The following is a 22,724-nucleotide window of genomic DNA, read 5'->3' on the forward strand; positions in this document are numbered from 1 at the left end:
GCCAAGGGAGGGCGCTGAAGCCAGTGTAATTACAGCAGGACTGGGTTGTAAGTCTGGAGGGCCAAATTGGTGTCTCACTGCAGAAAACCTTAAGGTTCAAAGAAAGAGCTGCTGATTCTCTCCTCAGCTCTCTATACTGTGCCTCGTCTTTCATGACCATTGAATTTTTCACTCTCTCTAGTTATTTTAATTGGTTTTTCAAACTAGTGAGTCTAGCACTGAGAAAAGGAAAAGAGTATCCAAGTATATCCAAAACCACTGCTCCAGTAGAAAGAAACAAAGAATCCTCAAGAAGATAATGTGGCAAGGATAAAAGGCAAGGTGTGTACAGAGAAAGCACAGGAATTCCTGAACAATAATAATAAACAGCTGACGTCATTCAGCATCCATTGGATGGGTCAATACTAATGTCTATGGTGCTTCAGGTCTCAGTGACAATGTCAATTCCTCTAAGGAAGTGCACCCTTCTTCCATTCTCCCTTCCCCTGAGCCCTCCCACCATAGTCTAGGTTAGAAACCCTTCTTTTGATCACCCATTGATTGCACCCTGAGAATACCACCATCACTGCAAGTGTAACCAAGTAAAACTTGGCTATTTTCTGACATACTTCTTCCCAGATTCTCTGCTCCAGAAGTCCCCAACATTCATTCCTGAGGTTAATTCTCTTCCGCCACCATTGGTACATCCCAGACCTCTTCAGACCTTGAAATTTTCAAAGCCTTTCAAATGTTATAGTCTAAGCTATTCTCTCCCTCCTTCACTTCTGGAAGAAAGACAGGATATCTTTGGGTTCCAGAAGCTGAGGACATAGAAAAGGTGGTTCACCACTCAGGCTCAGCTTGCTCTCTATTTCTTTTGTTCCTCTCAAGAACCTGAAAACAATCTCAGATGCATCTTCCACTGACATGGAAAGTTAATCTCCTGCCAATGACTGCTCATTATGTCTAGACAAGAGACTCATGTCCAGCCTCACCCTTGCCTACTATCTGACATAATTTTATTTTATAATCCTAATAGAACATTTACCCCTTTCCAGCCTTATGTTACATTACAAAACCGTCTCTCTACCTTGACATTACAATAAGCCCAATTGTCCTCTCTCAATTCCTGGAATTCCCTGTCTAAACAAAGGGATGAGTGTCTTAGTACATTTTGTGCTGCTGTAACAAAATATCTGAGACTGGATAATTTATAAAGAACTGATTTATTTCTTATAGTTCTGAAGGCTGGGAAGTCCGAGGTTGAGGGGCCCACCTTTGGCCAGGGCCTTCTCACTGCATCGGAACATGAGAGAAGGCATCACATGGGCAAGAGAGAAAAGGAAAAGGGCCAAACTCATCATTTTTATCAGTAATCTACTCCCACAATAACTAATCCACTCCTGCGATAACAGCATTAATCTATTCATGCTAATCTAATCAGCTCTTAAAGGTCCCACCTCTCAACACCATTGCATTAGGGATTAAGTATCCAACACATGAACTTTGAGGGGCACATTAAAACCATAGTATTCTGCCCCAACCCCCAAAGTTTATGTGTCCTTCTTGCATGCAAAATACATTCATTCCATCCCAATAGCCCCAAAAGTCTTAACTTGTCCCGGCATCAACTCAAAAGTTTAAAGTCTCTCATCTAAATCAGATATGGGTGAAACTCAAGGCACGATTCATCCTGAAGCAAATTTCCCTCCAGCTGTGAGCTTGTAAAATTAAACAATCTACTTCCAAAATGTTGGCATAGGCAGAGGATAGACATTCCCATTTCAAAAGGGAGAAATAAGCAAGAAAAAAGGTCCCAAGCAAGTCCAAAACCCAACAGAGAAAACAACATTAAGTCTTAAACCTGGTGAATAATTTCCTTTGATTGCTTGTCCTACATCCTGACCACACTGGAGTAGAGGTTGGGCCCCCAAGGCCTCAGATAGCCCTGCCCCTGTGCCTTTGCTGGGCTCAGTTCACATGGCAGCTTTCCCAGACTGGAGTTGCATACTGGTAGCCTATAGTTCTGTGGTCTCTGGGGCTTCCCCACTCCCACAGTTCCACTAGGCATTGCTCTAGTGGCAGCTCTCTGCAGTGGCTCTGAGACAAGTTTCTGCCTGAGACAAGTTTCTGCGTGGGCCTCCAGGCTGTCCACAAAATCCTTTGAATTCTAGGTTGAGACCACCACGGGCCCACAGCTCCTACATTCTTCATGCCTAATCACCTCTTAAAGGTTTCACCTCTCAACACATTGTATTAGGAATTATGTTTCCATTGTATTAGGAATTACGTGTTCAAAACATAGCAATGGAGAAAAGAAAATTCTGCCATACGCCTAATGCTTAATACCATAACTTCTTGTTGATTTTCATGTTATTCCCACAAAGCATCTAGAAGACAAGCACCAAGCCGTGTTCATTGTTGCACTCCCAATGCCCAACACAGTACTTGCCAGTACTGAATAAATGAAAAAATAAATGCCTCATAGCTTGCTTGAATTGGAAGAGTAACACAAGATTACTCCACTCACAGATCTTTAGGCAAGTCCATAAAAAGATGGATGCAGCATCTAATATTCAGCATTCCATCCACTTAGAACCAAGAATGCCCCGATGTCTAGGTGCTATGCAGAATCTATACTGGAGACAAGGGCTTTGGTTTTCATGGTAGGACTTAATTTGTGGGTTTGATTATCAAAAAGGAAAGTAAGTGAGGCAGGAATAAGAAATGTTAGCTACAAGATGGGGGAAGACCACAATGGATAATAAAGAGCCACAGAGTTGAGAAAAAAGAACTAACAACCTCCATTCTGCATACCCCCCACTCTCACCTCTATCTAGACTGAATTTACTTAAGAAGTGGCTCGGTTCCTGTCCTTCCTGTGTTCATAGGTTCAATCTTCTTGAGCTCCTACTTTTTCAAATGCTTCAGACATGCCAACGAAGTTCTACTGTGATTCTATTTCTGTCACCCCCTGCAATGAATACCTTCCAGTCTTCTTCCACACCGTGTGAATTAAAAGCACATCAGTGAGAAAATTAACTGGAAGGAATAAAATTTCATGGACATTTGGCAGCCTCATGGTTCAGCAGTAGCAGCAGTCACTCACTTTTGGTGGTGGGCATCATGTACAACAGGCTCCCGTTAGCCACCAGCCATCACCCATAGCCATGGCCCAGGCATGGTGATCAGACAGACTACTGCGACCTCTACTCTAGCCTACATCCTTCTACTTAGACTCTACTCATAATTTCCAGCCATCAGTGTAATCTTGTCCCACAGATCTTCTCCCAGGGAAGACAAGAAGGCACCCTAGTCCATAACCACCACCACCACCCCCACCTCGCATCTTCATTTCTGAAATGTCTCCAGGAGTGCCAGATGCACAGACTTTTCCAGAAGGGTGTCGGAGGAGAGTGTGGTGCATTGAGAGCACCAAGGCTCCCTGATTATGCAAGGAGTATGAGAGGCCCCCTATTCATCACTTTGGGGTAGACGATTAAATCTCTGGAAGCCTTCCACATGATTTAGTGATGGAGATCCATAATGTCCTCCCTCAGGTTCCACTGAACACACCAGCAAACAAACATATGGTGGGCAAGCTCTCATGGAACTCCATGCCACACATGAGTTCCACTCAGAGCTCTGTGCTGGAAGGAAGCTGGCCCCAAGCAACCTTTGATGGCAGCTTCTCCAAGCGGTTTCTGTGACAAGATTTTCCTGCTTTCACCATGTAGGGTTGTGAGGCATGGGGAATTTGTGCTATTTTCTAGTAAAGCATTTGGTGAGTGTAGACACCTTCTCATAGGAGCTTACTAGCTGGCCTTAGGCAAGTCACTTGGCTTCCTAAAACCTCAGCCTCCTTCTGTGTAAAATGGCCACAGACAATATCAGTTGTGTATTTCACAGGTGTTGTGATAATGAAACAACTCAATGAACATAGCAGTGCTTTGGAAAGCATTTCAGCTTTGTATAATTATCACAATCCTTCTCCTAGACTTCCTGTCTCCAGCCCATGTCTATATGCTTCATTTGATACAGGAGCCAACCACATTATCCCATAGAGGGTTAAAAATAAAATCTAGAATATTGATGTTGTTGATACCAAGAACATGTGTTCTCTAGAACTGTTCACAGATTAGCTCTACAGTTACTTCCTTTTCAGGAGGTATCTTGTATTGCTAGGGCTATTGTCAGAATCCTGCCAACGTAGCCAATTGTATTGCTAAGGGCTAGGGCCCACAGACCCTTCAAACCCATTGTACAGACTGGGTCATAGACCTCTCATATGCCAGGCTAGGTCACCAGTCCCCTCACATACAGGTCCACAAGCTAGATAATTGGGAAAGATGCCAGGAGCCATTGGCAGACAACAAGTTCATTCCAAAGCAAGCTCAGTCCTCAGCTTCCTCAGCAGCAGCAGCCGCTTACAGCAGCCTCCAGCAGCATTGGCCTCTCAGGGCATCCTGTGGGCCCTGGCAGCAATAGCCTCCAGCAGTAGTAGTGGCCTCCCTGTGGCCTCCCCAGGGGCTTCCAGGAAGTGAGGTGCCCTGTGGATCAGAGCCACTTGTCCTTTATACTTAAGTCCATAACCCAGGACACCTGGGTGAGAGTCAGACAATCCAGGAAAACCTAGGTGCCCATGCGCATCCACATCAAACAATAGCCAAGGAACACCTGGGCGCACGTGCATATTTACATCAAATACTCAGCAAGATTCTGAACAGCTGAGGGGCCCTAACCATTTTCCTATATTTTCCCTACGTATACCTTTAAAAATAAAAACCTATCTTCTCTCTTTGTCCTTTCCCTCCCCTACCTCCCAAAGAGTGATTATGGAGTGAGAGCCATACCAATGATGTTGACTGATCAACTGGAGAAATTTAGATAAATTTGGCTTTTCATTAACTGCAGCTGTTGTTTCTTTCAGTGCTTTAATGCAATTTATCATTTGAACGTGCTGGCTGAGGAGCGTCGCTCGAGTTTTCCTTTGCTTTCAATCACTAATCCTAACTGTACGAATCCAATTTCTATAGTTTGCCTTTTAAAAATGTCCCTTTTCCTCTCCTTTAAGCTTGTTCATATTGAAAAGTGATGCTTTCAGATCAGTCCTCCCTCTCTCTTACTCTATTATCCATACACACACATGCACACCTACTATCAGCAGACTACTATTCAAACCCAAATCCAGCTTCTCTGCCCTGAATCACTAGCGCAGAAGCCCGTAATCTCTCAAGGCAGCTCTCAGTTTCCCCACCTCACCTGAGCACACTTCCATCACACTCACCCCCATACTTAGAACAGTGTTGAATTTGGTCACCAAATTCAAACATGCAGAAGTAAGGCCTCCCAAACCCAGCAAGACTTCCTATTCCAGTGCACAAAAAGAAAGTTGTGTAGTTCCACATGACTAATCTGTAAATGGAGCCGGAAGGTGATGAACGACCTCCAAACAATATTGGCTTATTTAAATTAAACTATTATTCATTTATGTGGGGTGATGACTCATGATTATCTGGACAGGAAAAACAAAATGAAGTGGGGAGATAGCCTCAGAACTTGTCTCCTGTTACTGTTCTAAGAGTAATGTGACACTTGTCTTTATGTGCTTTCTCGTTATTCTTAGAACTTTAGTTACCATCGTAGTTATTATATTGTTTCTCTCAGAAGAGGAGGAGTAGACCGGCTGCATTTTCCTTTTTTCACACCATGATGGATTAAATGTCAGCATGAATTAAATACCACGGGGCAGTAGTGAACAATTGAACACTGACATATTTTAGAACCCACCCAGCAAAGAAGAAACATCATAACATCTCTGTGTCTTTCCTGACTTCATTTGTGCAGACAGGATCCCAACATCTTAAACCAAAATGCAAAAAAAAAAAAAAAGCAGAACTTCCACAGGCTAATAATTATCCTGGGCTTAGAATGAGCGAGTTCAGAAGAACCAGATACTTATGTCATAACATTTTCCAAAGTAGGAGAAGCGGGGGTTTGCTCCTGTGCATTTTGGTACATGGACTCCAGGGACTTTAGAAATAAGATGGGGCTATTTCCAAAGGTTCTGATTCTGAGTTTTTGAGGGAGAAAAGATGGGCAAGGAAGCAAGAAAAAAGTTAATGGGTAATTTATCGATAATTAATAGATGAGGCTCTTCTTCCAGTTCTCTTTAAGAACCAGCTATAAGCAGAATTGCTAACACAGGGCTGAATGATAGCTACCCGAGGTGGATGAAACTGAGAAATGCTCACTGAAACCTTAACAGCTTTTATGAAAATCAGGAGACCAAGGTCGGTAGTGCTGAGAAGGACCCTGAGCTTCCAGTGCACTTTGAAATACTGAAGCCAGTCACTTTTAGGCAGTTCTACTTATTCTGACAAGTAAGGACATCTTCCCAATTTATTCTAGCACAGAAGTTGGCCACTCTGGAAGTAGCAAAATCTGCCAGAAAAACAATACCCTAGAAAATGTATTGTCCTCCCAAATTTCTGTGAAGAGCAGCTTATTAATTCTAGTGTATTTACCACAGCGAGAGTCTCAGTCCTCCACACGGCTTGAGTGATAACTCATATCTCCACAGCATTGCAACCATACACATCCCATTCTTATTTTATTGGATTTTTTTTGCATCTTCTCTTTACCCAAATCCCAGTTTTCCTTAATATTAAGGAACTGGTTTTTGAGTCTGCCTTCCCTGGTTCATTTCCCTTCAACACCATGTGCTTTGGGTGGCCGGTCATTCACCCACGGGTCACAGACGAAGTAACAGACAAACCAAAAGCCCTGCCAACCAAAACAATGAGGGCCAGGCCAGAAGCTGTTGGCTCTTCCTAGGGAAGCCATGACACAGTGCCCTGAGCTATGAGAGACGCTGACAGGAACAGAGTGCAGCCCCGTCATCCCAGCTGCAAAATAAATGTCAAATTATTAAATACCAACAGAAAATCTTTCTTTGCTTGTCCTCTGAAGAGCCCACCAGTTAAACAGTTGACCACAAGATGTGCCACAAAAAACCTGGAGCTCTACAACACCCCTGAAACAACACCTCTCCAGATTCCAGGGATATCAAACAAGGAAAGCTAGAAAGTGCTCCTGTTGAAGACTTTGAAGACTATTCTAAATGGCTTGGGTGAAGGGCCAGCACTATAGCTCTCTCCGAGGTGTTAGAATTCTTTCTTCTCACCCCCAAGTAAGAACACATCACCCCACAGATTCCAGCCCATGAAATCAAATGAGGCAGCAGAGCAGCTGAGTTCCAAGAGAGATCCATTCCAGATCCTTCCATTCCAGTCACTCCCTTTCCACCCTTGCTTTGTGTCCTCCCTGTCTCTGAGTGAGGGTGAAGAGTTAGGACAAAATAAGACAAAGCCCCAAATTCAGCTCTCATTCTCTTACAAATGTTAACCTGCTGAGAGAGCATCACCGCACCACACCTGGATAAAAACAGACCCGAACAAACGCCAAGGGTGTGCATCTCTTACCACATGAGGCCATCCTTTTATCATGGCTCTCACCTTAGTTCCTTGCTGGGAAACACCTGCTCAACATCACTGGCTGTGCGTCTGCAATAAATCAATCAGTAAATAGTTACTCAAATATCTACTGCAACAGATACGAAATGCATTGTAGCACAATTCAGATTCAGGTTCAGAAGTTCAATTCTGACCTCCAAACAAAATTTGCAAAGGGACCACCCCATCAGACCACTTTCCACAGACACTCCAGCCACCCTTCCTGCCCACTTACTAACTCATTAGTGAGCAATTAAGAACTTTCCACACCTTCTAAATGAGAATTACGGTACTATGAACTAGTGTGGCAATGAAGAGATCATGTACTCAGTAAATATTTATTTGGCCCTCACTGCATGCCAGATGCTCTGCAGGCACCAAGAATGTAGCAGTAAAACCAGGTGACCAGGCAGCTTGCCCTCAAGCACTTTACCATCTAATCTTGGCAGAGTCTCATAAAGTTTGTAGCAACACCACTGAACCAGTGAAGAGAGGTAGAGTGCCCCAGTAGAAAGGACAGAGCCAGGGCTGACATCCAGGTCTGATGTTTCCAAATCACTGCTATTCCCAAGAGGTCATCACACTGCCCCCCAAGTTAATGAGGGTGTAGGAGGGAGCAAAGGCTATGCATTTGCTCTTTTTGCTCCATAAGCAGGAAAATCGCAGAAGGCTGCTTGAGTGCCAATCAGCCCCCTCTCCACCATTCCTCGGGGCTAGGGTATTATTGTTGGTGAGAAAGGTGCCTCCTGCTAGGCTCACTGACAGCACACGCCATGTGCTGATGCTAGATGGCCCAATTTGCCCCTGGGCACATGCATAAGGCAGCAGCAATGCCAAGGACTCCGAAAAGAATGTGAGGGGAAAAAAAACTTTTGAAAAAGAACTGATACTTTAAAAAATGAAAAAGCACCAAAGTAATCAGAAAAGAATTCTGTTAGATTTCTTTATATGTATTGCATAGTTTAGTATTATTTTTATTCTGAGTTACATATGGGAAGAGAGATACTAAAATCTTTAGTGTAAGGTCTCTAAAGACCTTAATCTGACCTGACAGGGGGTCCCAAGAAAATTCTGCTCTTATGTCCAAAAGAGAAGCTACAACATCTGTCCTTCCCACCAAAGTTACATAGAAGTCACTGGTAGCAGAAGGTGAGGTTTTCTGTCCCCCCCGCACTGTTCTTTGCCTCCCTCTCTAGGGATCATGAAGATGAAATGCCATCAAGAATGTAAACACTGGCAACAGGCCGTCAACTACCAGCATATGTGACACGCACTCTCTCTATAAACCTTGAATCATCACATTTCCTTTTTCATATTTATCATGGAATTCCTCAAATGGAGAATCAAGCACAGTCATTTACCTGATGCCTGAGCCAACGCTGACTGCAGAAGATGGGCAACCTGCAGGGTCTCCCTCCTGCACAGCCGCACTGGGCCCTTCTTCAGAGTTCATCACACAGAATCTTCAGGCTGCTGAGTCTGGCCCCTGGCCCTGGCCTGCTCAGTCCTAGTGATGGCTTCTTCCACTTCCCCCCGAGAATGATTCATTCTCCACCTCTACACCTCTCCCAAGACGTATCAACAGGGCAGTGGTACTTCTTGAAGACCAGAACGTTCTGAGACTGTGGCTGACCCAGGCCTCTGGTGAGTGTCTTTTTCCGGTCTATCTTTTATTACAATAATTATTCAACTTGTGGACTCAGTGTAAGCTAGCACACTTAGTAACAGTGTATACCAGACCGTCCTGGCTCCTATCTACGTAAGAGAGGCTTGAAAAACAAAAACCTTTGGGGAAAGGAGCCAGAGTTGCATGCTCTTCCCATCTGCTGGTTTTAGATGGTGTCTGTCATTTCTGTCTTAGACCAAGAGGTCTCACTCTTGACTTTGACTCAGAAACACGTGGAAGAGCTTTCAGAAGCACCAGGCCCAGGCTCTGCCCCCAGAGATTCTGACTCACTTGCTCTGGTGAGGCCCAACATTAATGCTTTTTAAAACTCCCCAAGTGATTCAAGATTGAGAACCACTGCTCTACTTTGATCACATCCCAACCCAGAAGACAGTCTCCTTTTCGCTTTTCCAAAGGCTGGAATGTTTCCATTTCAAGTAAATTAACTCTGCGTATCTCAGGGGCGAGAGAAGCTCTGGAGCTTATCAGTGCTGTAGGTGTCTCAGGATTCTGAGATCATCTACAATCAGCTGGCACAAGACACTCCAGGTCCGACCCTCCCTCTCTTCTGCTTTATTCTTGCTAGTCCAGGCCTTTCGACAAGGACTCCTGAGAAGATTTATTTGGAAGAGAAGCTCTGGCTTAAATTCAGAGATGACAATTTCCCTTCTTAGGAGTCTTCAGCAGAAGGGAAATGGAAGTGAGTGATTCCTGGGGCCCCAGGATACTTGGAAAAGATTTACGGTCCTAATAGGGGTTAGGACAGCTGAAAACTAAGCTGACCCCTATCACCCAAGAGACTTGCTGAAAAAAGCCAATGGATCCCAAACATAACACTGGGAATGAGTATCTGCAGTTTTGTCTCTGGACAGGGACTCTAAGCCACCCATCTCGATTTCAAAAAACACCTAAATTGAGCACCTAATATATTTGGGATATTGGATGTGAGACATCTCCCAAGAAGGAGTCATAAATACTATTGATACACATTTGCACAAAATAGAGATAAATATTGGAGGAGGGATCAAACTGTAAAGAAAAGGGCCTGTCCTGTGTTACTCTAGTTTTAGAACTTAGTATGAGTAATATCATAGGCTAAATACAGGCAAACACCAATATGAGTAAGCAAAGGTCACAGAGTAGCCACTAGTATAGAGTCCGGCCCATGACGGGCTCAGGAAATCTTTATTAGGTGGATGATAGAGGACAGATGGATAGATGAGTACATGGGTGTGTGGGTGGATGGATGGTGAGTGGATGGAACAACTCTCTGGTGAACAGTCTTCAAGCCAGCAGTCATGAGACTGTTGATAAACAAGAGAGAAGCCGTGCTCTCCGTGGTGTCTTATTGATCTGGGCCCACCCCACCTTCGCCCATCTTTGCAATGGAAAAAGGAGGGTCTGTCTTAGCTCCAGGAGACCTTCTCAAGAAGAATGTTTTAGTCAGGACTTTCTCAGTTACAAGTGACAGATTCTCCACTTGCAATGGTTTAAACCACAAATAGCAATTTGTGGAAACAACATTGGAATATCTCAGGGAATACAAGAATGAGTACAGTTTAGCCTCAGAAGCTATTTAGAACCAGAACTAGAATCAAGTAGGGAGCGAGTTGCTTTTGTTTCTTTTTCTCTCTGTATATTGGGTTGTTTTTTTTCAGCATATTTGCTTCATTTTTCTCTGTTGTAATATAGAGCCATTCTTCCTATTTACCAAACCATGTAGCAGAAAACATTTTTTAATGCTCCTGAGTTTTGCATAATACATATCCTGGTACCAAAAAGGCATCTAAATTGACTCTCAGGCCCAATTCTAAATTCCTAAGAACAGAGTACATTGCCCCAATTTGGGTCAGCTGCTCACTGCTGAGCCCATCAGTACAATAAGGGGTTAGAGTCATGTTGTGTCAATGCAACTGCTCTTTTGGCAATCATGAGAATGGAAAGGAAGAAAAACATTCTAGAAAATGATAGTGAGCAGACTCCAAACAGATCCCTACAAACAGATTGGCAGTACTGACAAAATTCTTGAGCAGCCCTGGACAAATTGTGACATCTGACTCTTACTCATCCTCCCTTATCTCTGCACCCCCTTTCACCCCACATACAAACCTCTGCCACCAAGTGTCCAAGATTTCGAGCAATCCAAGCGCTATTCAAAGCCCCCTCACTATGAGACCCTACCCAGGTGTACATCTCCACCCAAACCCCAGATTTTTATTTTCAACCTGAAGTCTTTAGGATTCAATAGGAACCTATGTTACCTAATTGGCCCCCCCAAGAACCTTGAAAAAATTCTCAGCTGCCAGGCCCTGCATGCACAGGAAGTAGGCTTCAGCATGCCTGGCAGAGACAGGAACCAGAATGTCACTCAGTGTTCAAGATCTAGACTGACAGCCAATGCCATCAGAAGACAGTCTTCATGGAGTCCCTCTCATGTTCTATCATTAAAATAAGTCAGGTCCTCTCTGTATCTCTGTGTTTCTTTACATTTTTCCACTTCTGCTCTTGAAACCACTGCCCATCTCCCCTATTTAAAGTCCTGATTGGCCCATTGTCAATTCTTGATCAGAGATCAGCTTATACATTGGCAGCGTGGAGTCAAGTGCTCTGCCCCTGCAGTCCAGGTCACGATGTTCAAAACATAGGGTCAGGTGCTATACTCTCTTGCTATTCCAGGTATGTGGTGTGGGCCAGCAGCATCACCATCATCTGGGAGCTTATTAGAAATTCAGATTCTTAAGTCCCGTGCATAACCTGCTGAATCAGAATCTTCATTGTACACGGTCCCCCATATCATTTATAGGGTCATTGTAATTCGGGAAGTGTGGGTTTAGAATATGTCCCTTCATGTTGGGGAACTGCCCCGAGCTGCTTCACAAGCATATGCAACTGCTGAGAACTCAGTCCCTTGTAAAGTCCACTAATCCCATTGATAACAGCATTATCTGTTCCTCCTCTTAAAGACATTTACATCTTTTTTTAGAATGAACTCTAGAAAATCACAAAATCTGCAAAAAGAGAAGGATTTCTTAATGACACTTCAGGCACAATAATGAGTAACTGGAGAAGGGAGAATTGTTTATTTTTTGTGGGAAAGATTTTTTGTGCGGAGGGTGTTATGTTTTGATTTGTTTTATAACAGAATCCTTCATCGTCTATTAAAGCGTGCCTCAGGAAAAGCTACTTATTCTGCCTCCTATTCTGTCTCCATGTAAAAACGGCCTTGCCACAGCAAGTGGCTCTACCTTCTGCTGTAATCAAGTCCTCACCTTGAAACATCATTCCTAACTCCCTACAGAAAGGGCCTAAGCTTATTTTACAGATGTGGAAACTAAGGCCAGAAGAGAGAAGATGTTGAGACAAGGCCATGGAGCTGATTAAAGCTTCAGGGCTCTGACTTCTCTATGAAGGTTCTCTTTACTAAACAGGACAAGTTCTCCCACACAAAGCCTGCTGGGGTGGGGAGTGGGAGGACCCAGGGACGGTACTTCTCAGAGAACATGTTTCTGGTGACGAGTGCAGACAAACATTTGCCAAATTTTGGATGAGGCCCTGGAAGCCAAGAGTCTGCCCCAGACACAGTCTTTCATAATATGGAAGCCATGTGACCTTCCAGAACTTTCTGAAAGGGCTTTTAAGAAAACAGCAAGTACAAAACATGAAAATAACTGCCCCCAGCTGCTCCTGGGGTCTCTGTATTCTGGATGCAGCTGTGGAGAATTGTTGTTGAATTCCATTCTCCATGTTGCTCTAAAAGCATTTCAAAGAGGTTCAGAGAAAGCCGGGCGCACTTTGGTAAATTGAAAACTATTTGTGACTAACCATCCATCACCATCTCTCAACATTCACCATCAGAAAGAGATGGGGGCCAAGAGGGCAGAAGGCCAGACCTAAGGCGGGGGGGATGTTCACATTCCCAGTTGCCCCTGTCTTTCTGGGCCACCCTAAATAACGTATGTCCCTTTGTGTCCTTACCAAGGAGATTTTAGAAGAAGAAAAAAGAAAAATGAAGAGGCCACGCACACTTCTGTTTGCCATATACCTGTTTCTCAAGAACTGTAAGCATCTGCGAAGTTCAAATAGAACGTCTTTCCATGAACGCTCTTGCATAAATAGCGATCACGGGGATGCTGCGTTCACTTCAATATGCGCTGGCTGTAATTGCCTCCACGCTGGAGACATTTGTCAGGAATCACTGTTATTCAACTACTTTTTCCCATTATTCACTCTTATAACATAGAAATGTTACCACAATCCTTCCTCGGATTTATAGAATGTATTCCTTGGGAGGGGCGTGGATAGTGAGGATGGAAGAAAGATGATCACGTTCAGCAAAGGAAGCCAGATTTCACTGCTATTACTCCATCAATGTAACGTTCGAGTACAGGCAAGACTAAACTGTAGTGTTTGGGTATGACCGCTGAGGTGAACAGCCAGGAAGTGATCACCATAAAGCTTAAGATAGGGTTACCTGGGGGTGTGGTGGGGAGCTGGGGAGTTAGAGACAGGCAGGAGCATGGGGTGGGGGAGGACTCTGAAGTGCAGGTCATGTTCTATGTTTGGACCTGGGCGGGGTCTGTGACTGCTCATCTTGTGATCAATTTTTGGACAATGCAATTTTGTTTTGTGCCCCTTTTCATTTGTGGGTTAATTTCACAATAAAAACAGTTAAAAAAAAATAAATTAAAAAGCCAAGATGAGAGGGTGAGTCTCAGCCACTAGGCTCTTCACTTGTATGAAACCCCATTTGATTGATTTCCTCCCTCAGCTCCCTCGGTGACAGGAACAGACAGCTCGAAGAAGGGCGTGCTAGAGGCAAAACTAAGAAGGAGGTAATGACATGTGGCCCCTGACCTTCTCCTGTCCCCTAGGTTATGAAAGGGTAACTAATTGGACCCATTCTTATGCTCATTTGCAAAGTTAATTTAGTCTCATGAAGTGCTCCTCAAATAATTTTTTCAAGCAATGAGACCCTCAGAAGGGACACTGACAAGGAGCTAGCACTATATATATCTAAGTGGCGCTACATTGGTGTCATTGGATTGCAGGGCTGGGGTCCACCCATCATGGCTCCTCTTTGGTCTCTGTGGTGGCCCCAAAGGCACTTTTGTGGGACCTCTTGGGCTCTTTAGAACACAGTTTAAAACCCCAGATCTAATGAACAGTCATTTGTTACCTATTATGACCTAGAGGCCAGGAAAGGGGTCAGGAGGATTCGGACATGGGACCGATAAGTCTCAATGTGAGAATTAAGGTCGGGAATATTTATGTGTCCAGTGGCGAGGGACTTGGTGCAGGGCTCAGAGCAGCTGGGAAGCACTGGGTGCTGGCCTCCGGGTGATGGGCGACATGCTGGACGGGGACCAATCCTGAGACTAAGTTGTGCAAATGAGCGTGAAAATGTGTCCAGTCAGTTCAAGTGAACACAACTCCCGAAGGTCCCTGAGGAGTCCTGCTAATGGTGGGAATGGCAGGCACCACAGAAGGCCTGTCGGGAGAAACTCTGGGTCACGCAGACCTTTTTGTAGCTTTCACACAACAAGTAAACAATGCCTGTCCCGTGTCCCAGTGAAACTGAAGAAACAAAATAGCTGCAATTTTTTCAATAGGGCACATCCCACCGAAGATGGTCTGCTGTCACAGAACCAGGAGCTCCTCCCCTCCCCTCCCCTTACTGGAATGAAACTGAGATTGCAAAAGTGGCATTAAGTGGTCCTCTACTTTTCCCCAGTAGAAGAGAAAGAGGAATTTTTCATGTTGGCCTTTGTCTTCATCCATTCAGGCTGCAATAACAAAATACTATAGACTGGGTAGCTTCTAAACAGAAATTTATTTCTCACAGTTCTGGAGGCTGGAAGTCCAAGATCAAGGCACCAATAAATTCAACCTGGGGAGGGCCCATTTCCTACTTCTCTCCTTGTCCTCACATGGCAGAAAGGCGCAGCTAGCTCTCTGGGGTCTCTTTTATAAGGCATTAATTGCATTCAAGAGGGCTCCACCTGCAGGACCCAGTTACTTTCCAAAGGCTCTACTTCATAATACTATCACCTTGGGGGTTAAGATTTCAGCATATGAATTTGGGGGGGGGGGGGGTAGGGAGGGACACAAATGTTCAGACCATAGCCATCTTTAAGCTACAAGGTTTTTCAGACCAGATATCCCCAGACTGAAAATTCTTGCTTCAGGCTGGGCTCAGTTTTGTTTGTTTTGCTTCGTTTTTTAAACGACTGAGCAGGAAGAGGTAAGTCTGCCCAGCTCTCCAGATCACAACCAAGCACATTCCCATCCATCCATTCCCCATCCCCCACCCCACGCTGCCCAGCCAGACTGTAACTCCAGCTAGCCCTGAAGGCAGGTGCTCTTCTCCAGCCCCCAGATGACCTCTGGTGTCTAATGTGGGGAGGGCTCATGTACAGTATTTGGAAAACAGTATGTGCTCGATAAATGTTAACAGCAGTAGTCGTGGTGGTGCTGGTTGTGTATTTGTAAGCAGCCATTGAACTGCTAAACTTCCTTGGTGCCTTCTAGTCCGCCCCCATTAACACTGGGAATGTGGGTAGGAATTGCTGAGGATCCCAGGAAACATAGTATTGAGAGCAGAGAATTTACTAAATCTGTGACTAAATCACTTGGTATTTGAGGATCTGTAAAGTGTCGCATCTGATAAGTACCATGCCAGCCTGTTTTTGATGGGAAGCCAATTGGAGCCAGAGCTCCCCCACTGCAGTGAGGATGCTGCAGTTACCCCCAAAATCATCCCCAGCACCACCATCATCAGATGTCACCTGCCAAGCACCCACTTGTACATGGCACCCTGTGGGCATCCTCAGAGAACAGTCAGGAAAATGAGGGATGAATGGGGATTCCTGGGCTACCCCCTCCAGACCAGCTGAATACTGGATATCTCTGGAAAAGCCCCTAGGCCCCCCTAGAGCCCAGTTTCTCATTCCTGACAAACTAGTTGAGATTTGTCTTGAGCCCTTTCACTGCCTTGACAGCACTGCTCAGTTTCCCTCCTCCCATGAATCCAGCAATGGGGTTCACACCATACCCTTCCTCCTCCCACCCCCAAGCCAATGGATCTTGGGCAGACAAGGTGATGGGAGGCCCAGCAGTTCTCCACCCCTTAGCCTCAGGATCCTTCTACACTCTTAAAATTAACTGACGTCCCCTAAGTAACCTTTATTTATATGAATTACATCTATCATCATTACCATATAAGAAATAGAACATGAGAAATGTTTTAAATATTTACTAATTTGATGATAATCATAAACCCATCACATAATAGCATAAATAAAATTTTAATAAAAATAACTATTTACCAAAACAAAATAAATTAATGAGAAGACTGGTGGTGTTTTACATTTTTTAAAATCTTTCTGTCTAGCTTAATAAAAGATAGCTGGATGCCTATATCTGCTTCTCCATTTAGTCTGTTGAGATTTGTTGTTTGGATTAAAACATGTGAAGAAAATCTGGTCACACACAGAAATATGTAAGGAGATAAAAAAGAGGGGGATGTATTTTATAGTCTTTTCTGATTACTATGGATATTATTCTTTGACATTACACCAAAACTCAACAGTGCTGATTTCATATTACACCAAAACTCATTTACCAGTACAAATAAAGAATCTGAAACCATATCAATAAACTTTTCAGATTCTGTTACACTACAGTCCATTAGTCTATCTCATACTTTGAATTGAACTTTTATCCATGCATAATTTTACAACATCATGCCTTGGTCATTTGGAAAACATTGGTTTATTGAGTTATGAGATCTTCCAAATGTACAATGGAAAATTCCACTATACGTTTATGTGAAAATAAGAGTGAAAAAGGCAAATGATATCTTAGTATTACCATGAAAGCAATAGTTTTGACCTTAGAGACCTTAAAGTGTCTCTGGACCATACTCTGAGAATTGCTGGGTTAACCCATCACTTAAAGTATGGCTGTGGATGTGGAATTTAGAGAATTGTCACTTCTTTCAGATGAGTGACTCAACTCACTCAGGTAACGCCTGCTGCTTCTCCTTCCAGACCCTGCAAATGAGTCTGGATAGTGATTGGGGATCAGGAGGGAGACTTGCAGCCAGTCAGACTCTGCGTGGACTACTCATCCCTGCCCCAACAAGCATCCTGGAAATCTTCAACACAAGCAATTATATGTTGGTGGCTGTTTAACACCCAGCTCTCTAGAAAGAAAGTCCAGGTGTTTAGCATTTGCCAATTTCTGTGGTGTAAAAACTTCCACCATGACTGATTTCAGCTACTGACAGTACCTCACTGAGCTAGTTGCTGGAACAAGATATGCACAACTGGTTCTCACAAGGTGGTGTGAGCGAACTCCAGCACACCACTGAGAAACACATAAACCCACCTCCCGATGGGAATGGTATCAAAGAATTTACAGCCATTTTGCTTTAGCTTCCATGGTCTACCCACTGGCCATGGGTTATTTTCATTCTTGCAAAACGCAAAATATACTCACCCTTTCCCAAAAGCCATTCTCATCCCATTATTGTTTTAGACTCAGGTTCAAGGTCCAGTGTCATCCGGATCAAGCCCAGGGGTAGATGAGGCTCCTCAGGTGTGCTTGTCAGTACAGCCCCTAGAGTAGAGTTCCTGTTGATTTTGAAGACCTATGAGCTAAAAAGACAAATTATCTGCCCCTAACATACCCGACATATTACACACTCAACACGCAATGGTAAAATCCAGCTAGAATGACTAAAAAGACCCTCCTGCTCAAACAGTGGAATGCATAGCAATAGCAATCCCTGGCCCACAGCAGTTCTGAAATCCTGCCTGGCACAAACCACCAGTTCCTGGGTTAGAGCCCAGGACTGCTCCTGAGGAATGATTCTCCACAGTCCTCAGCCCCGCCCAAGGGCTCTCAGTTCTGCCTTCTGAGTCACCTTTTTTCCATAAATGGTCTGTTTGCAGCTGAGTAGTATTCTTAGTGGTATGCATTCTGTCGACAGTAGTTTGAGGGACCAAGGTGTCTTCTCATTATGTATTGCCTCTGTCTGTTCTAGTCCAAAAAGGAACAGAGAGAGTAAAATCAGGTTAAAATGAGTGGTGTGGAATAGTGTGGGAAAAAAACAGGATCTGGGAGGTCAGAGGGTGGCCTGAGAAAAGCATGAAGATGAGCAGAAAAGGCGCTCTTCAGGAACAATGTATAAACTCATAATTAGATCTGATATTCCTGTGGAGAAGAGGGCGTTTTCTCCACTCCCCAAGGGACCCGGCAGCATGGATTCTATTATCTGAAACCTAAGACTAGCCTCAGCTTTACTATTTGTCTTTATCCTGAAGAGCGTAAAGATGTATATCTTCTTACTTGCTCATTCTTCTAGTTTATTTTTAACTTAAGAAGTAATAAATACTCATAAATTTCAATCAATCTAAAAATAAGTCTTCTTCCCATTACAATTCCTCAGACCACCCTCTTAGGCAATGCTATTAGCAATCTCTCAGGGAATCCTGCCTAAATAGTGTGTGAGTAGATAGGTATAAGCAGAGAGAGAGAGAGAGAGAGAGAGAGCGAGAGAGAGAGAGAGAGAGAGAGAGAAGATACACACATACATACATACATACACACATGATAGACAAATTTAAATTTTTTTACCTAAACAGGGGCAGGCTGTGCATACTGGTCTTGCCCCATTGCTTTTCATCCTTCATTATGTAAATGAACACACATAAACCTACCTCTTATTTTTCCCCCTAGTTTATCTTGTGAATTGTTCCTCACATTGGTGGAGCTGCACTTAGATGACCTTCACTTACACCTCTCTGTCACACACTTCCACAGCATCTGATCTTACTTTTAAAGCTCATCACACTCAATGATCTTGAGCAGTTGTATAATGCTGACACTTACTACATGCCAGTCATCATTCTAAGATCAACCCTTGCAATGCCCTATGAGGTAGGCCCTAGCAGGGCATGTGACTTCTTAAGGGCCACACCGCTAGAAGTAACAGAACTGGATTCACACCCGGGCACTCTGGCTCCAGGGTCCACACTCTTCACCACTTCGCTCCACTTCCCCTTAAGTACTGCCCTGATGTAAGTGCTCAGCGTCTGTCTTTCTCACTAGACCTGAGGGTAAGGATCATGCTGACGTTGTCCACTGTCAAATCCCCTAGTTGGTGCTCAGCAAATATTTGTGAATTGAATGCCAGTAATGATACTATGTACTGTATACTCCTTACCATGGGTCACAATGCTAAGCATGTCACATATATTATCTCACTTAATGCAGGGACTCTAGGAAATCCCTATCATAATTACCCTAGCTTTTCAGGGGGGAAAACAGAGATGGTAGCTAGTAAATTAGAGAGTCAGATTTAAACCTATAGCATTCACTTAACCCCTACGCCAGCCCTGCCATTCTTTCTGAGACCCACTGACCTCCTCGCCTCCTGGAAGCCCACATTCAGATGACCCTCAGCATCCAGAACCAGCTCTAGAGCAAAAGGCTCCTGCAGCAAACTTGCTACACTTCCTAGTCTTCCAGAAAAAGATGCAGAAGGTACCTGGGTTATTGTTATCATCATTAAAAAAATATCTCTTCACACCGAGAGCTGCATTAGCACCCAGTGCAGTTAAATTTCAGTGCATCATAAGGCACTAAATATCATCTTAATTGTCGTCACAGAGATTCACACAACACAGTCAAGTCACATCCCTGAATAGTGAAGTGAGTACAAGTTTGCCACTCAGCCAGCTTTAATACTTAATGTCTTGAATTGGGGGAAAAGGAGAAAATCCTAGAAAGACTTTCTTGAGGATGAAACTAACTAGAACACGTTTACTGCAAATCCAATAGCCTAGTTTCTCCATCTAATGTAATTTATCTTGAAACATCACAGGTGGCCTAAATTAACAGCTCTGGCCCAGCCACCCGACTCCAACACCGCGGTCTCACACTGCCCTCTGCAGCCTGACAGCAGTCCTCACACAAATGTCCCAGCTGGCCCCCAGTGTCAGCTTGGGACATCCTGCACGTACCTCCCGTCCTTCAGGTTGAATCACTACCTAACTTTGGTCTGGAGACCAAATTAAAATTAAATTCCATTTAACTCGCTGCCTATACAGGTGCACTTACAGCCACAATTCATCCCTCCAGGGCTGGTGGGTTTGGAAAGCACACCTATGGGGGCTCATTCATAACATTCTTTTCCATTAAGAGGACTAAATTAGGAAGACAACATTTTACCCAGATTGGTCTGACTTGCTCACCCCAACCTGCCCCCCTGCCCACCCTCATCCTGCAATATAGCATGCAATGCCTGAAGAGAGGGTAGGTGACATCTCAGTGAAAAACACATTGGGTGAAGAGTGAAATAATTCAAAGGAAAGAAAGACAGAGCTCTGCAGACGCAGCTATATGTGTGTATGTGTGTGTGTGTGTATATATATATATATATATATATATATATATATATATATAAAGGCATATGTTGTGTATGTGTGTATGTTCTACTAGAAAATTTCCTAAGTTGGTTGGAAAAGAGCTGTCATTGTGTTTCAACATCCTGGGCTCTAAGAAAGACAGCATAAATCCCCTTGGCAAACTTACCACTAGCCTGTCAAATATTCTTAGAAATCTGCTCCCCTGCACACACGCACAAACGCCTTGCACATGCATGGGTTCTACAAGGCCTTCTCTGTGAGAGTGCTTTTCTGGGAAACCAACTTGAGACCCCAGGCAAACATTTGATTCCATACCACTTGGGCCCTTTCTTGAGTGGGCTTTTAATCTAAAGCTCAATCTCCTTTAGTTTGGACTACAAAGTTGGAAGAGAAATAGATGAGAGTCTAATAGGGGTAGGGGAGTGTGGGGAAAATAGGATAATTTAGTCAGGCTCCCTCGGCTCAGGTCTGGTTGGGGGTCGAGCAGCACATTTCTTGTAAACAAGTTGTGTGTGGGTGGAGTTAGTGCTAATGTGCACGCGTGTATCTTTCTAGTTTGTTGCTTGTGTGTGTTCTTCAGCTTGTGAGGCAGAGCTGGCTGGCAGAGCTTGCATCTAAAAATAGAGCATGTTTACTCTGTGGCAGCTGCTCAGTTTTTCTGTGGATTTTGCAGGTAGCAGTTGAGTTTCTGAGTTTCTCCTTTGTACTGCTTAGTTCATACTGTTGTGTGTGCTGAATAAAGACTATTCCTTCTTCAACCAAGGCTCCAAGGACCTTTTTGCCAGTTATGTAGCTCATAGACCTGCGTGTGAAGGGTTTGTGAACGGGCTCGAGGGGTCTGTGAGCTCCAGACCCTAGCCCTAGCTCTACAGGGAGGTCTTCATCTGAAGGAGAAGAGAGAAAACAATGCCCAAGTTTGGAAGCTTTAGGGATGAGGTCGAAAAGGGCCTATGGAAGAGCTTGAAATATTCAAAAGTTGGCACTCAGTGCCTGTAGGATCAAGTCCAAGCTCCTCAAGGTATTCAAGGCTCTTCAGTCCCTGTTCAAAGCCAGCCTCTCGTGTCCTCAAGCTCCCACTGCACCGGCCCAGGTCTCCCCAGCATGTTACACTGTCTCTCCTCATTCCCTTTCCCTCTCCAGCATCTGTTGGCCATTCCTGCAGCCCTGCCTGTCCTTCAAAACATAGTCAAAACTGCCTTTTACTGATGATTCTGGTGACTACTCCAGCCAGATGTGTTCCACCTAAGGGCAGTCTTTGTTCAATTTATGCCCTGTCCATAGAGGTCATACTGCTTAGGGAGCTCCCCAGAGGCACGTCCCTCATCTCACTAAGTGGACTGTACGTGGCTTGAGGCTGGGCATTGTGCACTTAGTGTGTGACCACTGGGTTTCCTGGCTAACACTGGCTGAGCGAGTTGCCCTATGACCATATCAGATCAGGGAGTCCACAGAGCAGCCACAGATCTGCTTTAAGTAGCCATCACCATGTCCAGCATGATTCCAGGCATTTTCTGGGCACTCAGTACACTTTAATTAAATGAATGAACATTAAAATACACTGGCAGGAAAAAGAAATGGAGAGTGACTGCCTGAGGTCACATATGCTAGGAAATATGTCAATCCACTGATAAACTCCAGCCAGTCAGCAAATAGAAAAAGATACTAAGCCAATTCAAAACGATTTGATATCTTTGTCCATTGCTTCCTGCTGTACAATCAGAGTCATAAGACTAGTCTAATTGTTTTTAATTTAAACACACAAACACATTCAATCATTCCATTGGCAGAGACAGATCTGTCTGGAAGTTTCCAAAATGTCAGTGCCTCACCATGGTACCAGAATCTCCAAAGCTCTAAAAGGAGAGGCATTTGAGACAGAGAGAAAGGATGTTTTTTCAGGGTCAGATCTTTCAGTATGACAATATCACTCAACAGGTCAAGAGAGGGCACGATTTACAATTTTTCCCAATTAGTGAGGCTTTTATCCTTTTTTTCCCAATATGAAAGGCTTCCTCTGATTGTAAGGAGAGTATCCCACTCGTACCCTCCAATGTTCCCCCTTTCACCCCCGATTTAAAAATAAATAAATAGAAGCAAGAAAGAAAAGAAAGGAAAAATACGAGATCAATAATA

This window comes from Cynocephalus volans, chromosome 14 (genome assembly GCF_027409185.1).
Source record: "Cynocephalus volans isolate mCynVol1 chromosome 14, mCynVol1.pri, whole genome shotgun sequence".
In the NCBI taxonomy this organism is placed as follows: domain Eukaryota; kingdom Metazoa; phylum Chordata; class Mammalia; order Dermoptera; family Cynocephalidae; genus Cynocephalus; species Cynocephalus volans.